The sequence below is a fragment of the Pristiophorus japonicus genome, unplaced genomic scaffold (genome assembly GCF_044704955.1).
Source record: "Pristiophorus japonicus isolate sPriJap1 unplaced genomic scaffold, sPriJap1.hap1 HAP1_SCAFFOLD_29, whole genome shotgun sequence".
NCBI lineage: Eukaryota > Metazoa > Chordata > Chondrichthyes > Pristiophoridae > Pristiophorus > Pristiophorus japonicus.
Genome location: NW_027252668.1, coordinates 6,090,189 through 6,097,118, shown reverse-complemented (window position 1 = coordinate 6,097,118; position 6,930 = coordinate 6,090,189). Strand labels below are relative to the sequence as shown.

Sequence of the window (6,930 nt, the reverse complement as noted above, 5' to 3'; positions counted from 1 at the left end):
AGATGGTTTTCCTTTGAATCTGTCAGTCTCTGGTATGGGAGTATGTATCTATCTGTGCTGTCCGTGTCTAGTATGGGAGTATGTATCTATCTCTGTGCCTGTCAGTCTCTGCTTTGGGAGTATGTATCCATCTCTGTGCCTGCCATTCTCTGGTATGGAAGTATGTATCTATCTCTGTCCCTTTCAGTCGCTGGTGTGTGAATATGTATCTATCTCTGTCCCTGTCAGTGTCAGGTACAGGAGTATGTATCTTTCTCTGTGCCAGTTAGTGTCTGCTAAGGGTGTTTCCATCTGTGTGCTGGTCAATATCTGGTATGGGAGTACGTATCTATCTCTGTACCTGTCGATCGCTGGTGTGGGACTATGTATCTTTCTGTCCCTGTCAGTGTCTGCTATGGGAGTATGTATCGATCCGTGCAGTCCGTGTCTGTTATGGGAGTCATCATCGTCATAGGCAGTCCCTCGAGTCGAGGATGACTTGCTTCCATGCCAAAAAGTTCACAGGTGTTTCAATGAAGGGCCTAATATTCCAGGTCCCGAACTACATGTTAAAGCGTCGATTTTTTTTTTAAACATGTGGTGGCAGTTGCACACCAGCCACCACACGGACTTGACAGAGCTAGGTCTTGGTCCAGTGGCAAGGGTTATCCAAGACGACTGGAGACCAGCTCTGCGGCACTGACCTAGTGCGCACACATATCACAGTGGGCTGGTCCATGCTGCCCCTGGGCCCTCGCCTCTCCTGGGCCCCGAACTCAAGCCTCCCCTTGGCCCTGATCTACCCATCTGGTACTCCCATCTGTATCTATCTGTGTACCTGTCAGTCTCTGGTATGGGAGTAGGTATCCATTTCTGCCTGTCCCAGTCAGTGTCAAGTACGGGAGTATGTATCGATCCATGCTGTCCGTGTTTGGTATGGGAGTATGTATCTATCTCTGTCCCTGTCCGTCTCTGGTATGAGAGTATGTATCTATCTTTGTCCCTGTCAGTGTCAGTGTCTGGTACGGGAGTATGTATCTATTTTTGTGCCTGTCGGTCGCTGGTGTGGGAGCATGTATCTATCTCTGTGCCTGTCAGTCTCTGGTATGGAGTATGTATCTATCACTGTGCCTGTCAGTCTCTGGTGTGGGAGTATGTATCTTTCTGTGTCTGTCATTCACTGATCTGGGAGTATGTATCTATCGCTGTCCCTGTCAGTCTCTGGTATAGGAGTATGTATCTCTGTCTCTGCCACTCTCTGGTATGGAGTATGTATCCAACTCTGTTCCTATCAGTGCTTGGAATGGAAGTATATATCTATCTCTGTGCCTGTCAGTCTCTGATATGGGAGTAAGTATCTATCTGTGTGCCTATCAGTCTCATATGAGGGAGAATGTATCTATATCTGTGCCTGTCAGTCTCTGGTATGGGAGTATGTATCTATCTGTGCCAGTCAATCTCTGGTATGGGAGCACCTATTTATGTCTGTACCTGTCAGATGCTGGTATGGGCGTATGTATCCACCTCTGCCCGTCAGTCTCTGGTATGGGAGAACGTATCAGTCTGTGCTTGTCAGTGTCGGGTATTTGAGTATGTATCTATCTGTGCCTGTCAGTCTCTGGTATGGAAGTATGCATCTATCTCTGTGCCTGTCAGTCTCTGGTATGGGAGCATGCATCTATCTCTGTGCCTGTCAGTCACTGGTGTGGGAATATGTGTCTTTCTGTGCCTGTCAGTCTCTGGAATGGGAGTATGTATCTATCTCTGTGCCGGGTGTGGGAGTATGTATCTATCTCTGTGCTGTCAGTCTCTGGTGTGGGAGCATGTATCTATCTGTCTGCCTGTCAGTGTCAGATATGGGACTTTGTATCTAACTCCGTGCCCGTCAGTCTCTGGTGTGGGAGTATGTATATATGTGTGTGCCTGTCACTGTCTGGTGTGGGAGTATCTCTGTGCCAGGTGTGGGAGTATGTATCTATCTCTGTGCTGTCAATCTCTAGTGTGGGAGTATGTATCTATCTCTGTGCCTATAATTCTCTGGTATTGGAGTCTGTATCTATCTGTGCTGTCAGTTTCTGGTATGGGCGTATGTATCAATCTCTGTACCTGTCAGTCTCTGGTATAGGAGTATGTATCTATCTCTATGCTGTCAGTGTCTATTATGGGAGTAAGTATCTGTGTGCCCATCAGTCTCTGTTATGAGAGTATTTATCTATTTCTGGCCCAGTCAATCACTGGTATGGGTGTTTGTATCTATCTGTGCAGATGACACAAAAATTAGTGGGAAAGCGGGTTGTGGAGAGGACACAGAGAGGCTGCAAAGAGATTTAGATAGGTTAAGCGAATGGGCTAAGGTTTGGCAGATGGAATACAATGTCGGAAAGTGTGAGGTCATCCACCTTGGGGAAAAAAAAACTGTAAAAGGGAATATTATTTCAATGGGGAGAAATTACAACATGCTGAGATGCAGAGGGACCTGGGGTTCCTTGTGCATGAAACTCTTTTGGAGTTTACCTGAAAAAACATAAACATTAAACCGTGCCACCCGCCCTGGTAAATCAATTTAATATTTGGTCCCCAGATAGGGGACGTATCAGATATTAAACTGATAAGAACAGATACTACACTTGATCTTAGCCAAAAGGCGAGAACCAAAAAGTTAGTTTGCAGGTGCTACAGGTAATCAGGAAGGCGAATGGAATGTTGGCCTTCATTGCGAGAGGGATGGAGTACAAAAGCAGGGAGGTCCTGCTGCAACTGTATAGGGTATTGGTAAGGCCGCACCTGGAGTACTGCGTGCAGTTTTGGTCCCCTTACTTAAGGAAGGATATACTGGCTTTGGAGCGGGTACAGAGACGATTCACTAAGCTGATTCCGGAGATGAGGGGGTTACTTTATGATGATAGATTGAGTAGACTGGGTCTTTACTCGTTGGAGTTCAGAAGGATGAGGGGTGATCTTATAGAAACATTTAAAATAATGAAAGGGATAGACAAGATAGAGGCGGAGAGGTTATTTCCACTGGGGGCACTTGGGGGCACAGCCTCAAAATACGGGGGAGCCAATTTAAAACCGAGTTGAGAAGGAATTTCTTCTCCCAGAGGGTTGTGAATCTGCGGAATTCTCTGCCCAAGGAAGCAGTTGAGGCGAGCTCATTGAATGTATTCAAGTCACAGATAGATAGATTTTTAACCAATAAGGGAATTAAGGGTTACGGGGAGCGGGCGTGTAAGTGGAGCTGAGTCCACGGCCAGATCAGCCATGACCTTATTGATTGGCAGAGCAGGCTCAAGGGGCTAGATGGCCTACTCCTGTTCCTAATTCTTATGTATTGGTCTGGGAGTATGCATCTATCTGTGTGCCTGTCAGTCTCTGGTATGGGAGTTTGCATCTATCTGTGCTGTCACTTTCTGGTCTGGGAGTATGTATCTATCTCTGTGCTGTCAGTCGCTGGTATGGGAGTATGTATCTATCGCTGTGCCTGTCAGTCTCTGGTATGGGAGTATGTATCTATCTGTGTGCCTGTCAGTGACCGGTATAGAAGCATGTATCTATCTCTGTGCTCGTCAGTGTCTGGTCTGGAAGTATATATCTATCTCTGTCCCTGTCAGTCTCTGGTATGGGATTATGTATCTATCTGTGTGCCTGTCCGTCTCTGGTATGGGAGTATTTATCTATCTTTGTTCCTGTCAGTCTTTGGTATAGAAACATAGAAAATAGGTGCAGGAGTAGGCCATTCAGCCCTTCGAGCCTGCACCGCCATGTTGGCTGAACATGCAACTTCAGTACCCCATTCCTGCTTTCTCGCCATACCCCTTGATCCCCCGAGTAGTAAGGACTACATCTAACTCCTTTTTGAATATATTTAGTGAATTGGCCTCAACAACTTTCTGTGGTAGAGAATTCCACAGGTTCACCACTCTCTGGGTGAAGAAGTTTCTCCTCATCTCAGTCCTAAATGGCTTATCCCTTATCCTTAGACTGTGACCCCTGGTTCTGGACTTCCCCAACATTGGGAACATTCTTCCTGCATCTAACCTGTCTAAACCCATCAGAATTTTAAACGTTTCTATGAGGTCCCCTTTCATTCTTCTGAACTCCAGTGAATACAAGCCCAGTTGATCCAGTCTTTCTTGATAGGTCAGTCCCGCCATCCCGGGAATCAGTCTGGTGAACCTTCGCTGCACTCCCTCAATAACAAGAATGTCCTTCCTCAAGTTAGGAGACCAAATCTGTACACAATACTCCAGGTGTGGCCTCACCAAGGCCCTGTACAACTGAAGCAACACCTCCCTGCCCCTGTACTCAAGTCCCCTCGCTATGAAGGCCAACCATGCCATTTGCTTTCTTAACCGCCTGCTGTACCTGCATGCCAACCTTCAATGACTGATGTACCATGACACCCAGGTCTCGTTGCACCTCCCCTTTTCCTAATCTGTCACCATTCAGGTAATATTCTGCCTTCCTGTTTTTGCCACCAAAGTGGATAACCTCACATTTATCCACATTATACTTCATCTGCCATGCATTTGCCCACTCACCTAACCTGTCCAAGTCACCCTGCAGCCTCTTAGCTTCCTCCTCACAGCTCACACTGCCACCCAGCTTAGTGTCATCTGCAAATGTAGGGATATTACATTCAATTCCTTTGTCTAAATCATGAATGTATTTTGTAAATAGCTGAGGTCCCAGCATAGAAACATAGAAACATAGAAAATAGGTGCAGGAGTAGGCCATTCGGCCCTTCAAGCCTGCACCACCATTCAACAAGATCATGGCTGATCAGCCACCCCAGCACCTCCCCCCCCCACGCCCCTTCCACAACCCCTGACCTCCCCAGCCGCATGGAACCTTCCAGCACCCCACCAGTCACTGCCTGCCATTCTGAAAAGAACCCGTTTGTTCCTACTCTTTGCTTCCTGTCTGCCAACCAGTTCTCTATCCATGTCAATACATTACCCCCAATACCATGTGCTTTAATTTTGCACATCTCTTGTGTGGGACCTTGTCAAAAGCCTTTTGAAATTCGAAATACACCACATCCACTGGTTCTCCCTTATCCACTCTATTAGTTACATCCTCAAAAAATTCTGGAAGTTTGGTCAAGCATGACTAATCTCTCCACATAATTGAAGTCTCAGGTATCATCCTGGTAAACCTCCTCTGTACCCTCTCCAACACCTTGGCATTCTTCCTAATGTGTGTTGCTCAGAATTGTACACAATACTCCAGCCTCACCACTGATTTGTAATGGGTTAGCATTGAACTCCTTGTTTTTATGTTTAGTGCTCTATTTACAAAGTGAAAGATGCCATACACTCTCTTAAATGTCTTATCAGCTTACCCTTCCATCTTCAAACATTTGTGAATATTTACCCCCAGGCCTCTCTGCTCTTACATCCCCTCAAAATAGTACCGTTTGCATTATACTGCTTCTCCATGTTGAACTTCCCAAAGTGTATCATTTCACACTGAGCTATAATAAATTGCATCTGCCATGTTTCAGTCCAGTTAACCAGTCTGTCTGTGCCTTTCTAAAGTCTGCTGCGATCTTGCTCACCATTTACTACAATCAACTTTCTTGCCCTCAGCAAACCTCGAAGGTCCACTCCCGATAGCGAAGACCAGGTCATTTAAAATCGAACCAGAAAAGCAAAGGCATCAATTGCGACACCTGGTTGACCCAATGTAAACTTCTCCGCAGTTGGAGAAACATCGGTCCACCACTGCTCTCTGCCCCCTGTCCCTCAGCTAATTACATATCCAATTTACCACTGTCCCTTTAACACCATGTGCTTCAATTTTACAAACAAGTCCATTATGTGATACTTTATCAAATGGCTTTGCAAAGTCCATGTACACAACCTCTACTGCACTGACTTCAACACTGTGATACTTAATTTACTCTAAAAACACACATGATTCAATGTGACTGTGTGTTCAGAGACAGAAACTGATCTTATTTCATGTCCCACTGCACGACCTCCTGCTGGATAATTGTGCTCGGTGGTCAGACTCTCCCAATCTCATTCCCAACATTTCCTGCCTTACCTTGTAATCTTTGTGCACTGTCTACAGGACCAGTGTGTATCTGAGTCAATGGGGCTCTCTCTGACCTTTCTCCCCAGTCCATCTCCAGTGTGTATCTGAATCAATGGGACTCTCTCTGACCTTTCTCGGTTGTCCATCCCGAGGACCAGTGTGTATCTGAGTCAATGGGACTCTCTCTGACCTTTCTCCTCAGTCCATCCCCAGGACCAGGGTGTATCTGGGTCAATGGGACTCTCTCTTACCTTTCGCCCCTGTCGATCTATGGAAGCTCTTTGAATCAGAAGGGTTATCTCTGGTTGGTGCTCTCACAATCCTGTGCTGGTTCACCGGCCATTGTTCCTCAGTCTACAGTCCCTGTTTCCTCCCACCTGTGGAACTTTCTCAATCACTCCATCATTCACCAGAAGATCTAATAATGGCAGGGCAGAAATTGAGAAAAATATTGATGGTGTGCAGTGGAATGTAATGTATACTTTTCTGACGCTTAATAAAACTGAAAGTTCAGGGTTGTGTATTCTTGTTGGAGTTTGTCATTTCCCCGGCAAGCCCACGGGAGCATCACACAAATTGCCAGAGTTCTTGACAAAACTGCGGAATTTACTGTCTATTGCTTAGACAAACCGGCACTGTGTGATCTCACTGAGTCCATCCTCCCTGGGTTACACACTGTCTGATCTCACTGGGTCCCTGGGTTACACACTGTCTGATCTCACTGGGCCCATCCTCCCCGGGTTACACACTGTCTGATCTCACTGGACCCATCCTCCCCAGGTTACACACTGTCTGATCTCACTGGGCCCATCCTCCCCAGGTTACACACTGTCTGATCTCACTGGACCCATCCTCCCCAGGTTACACACTGTCTGATCTCACTGGGCCCATCCTCCCCGAGTTACACCA

General features: G+C 46.5%; 1 pseudogene; it reads right to left on the bottom strand.

The window, feature by feature from the left end:
* Positions 1 to 2,505: 2,505 nt before the first annotated feature.
* Positions 2,506 to 2,635, bottom strand: LOC139248344 (U2 spliceosomal RNA; annotated as a pseudogene).
* Positions 2,636 to 6,930: the final 4,295 nt, after the last annotated feature.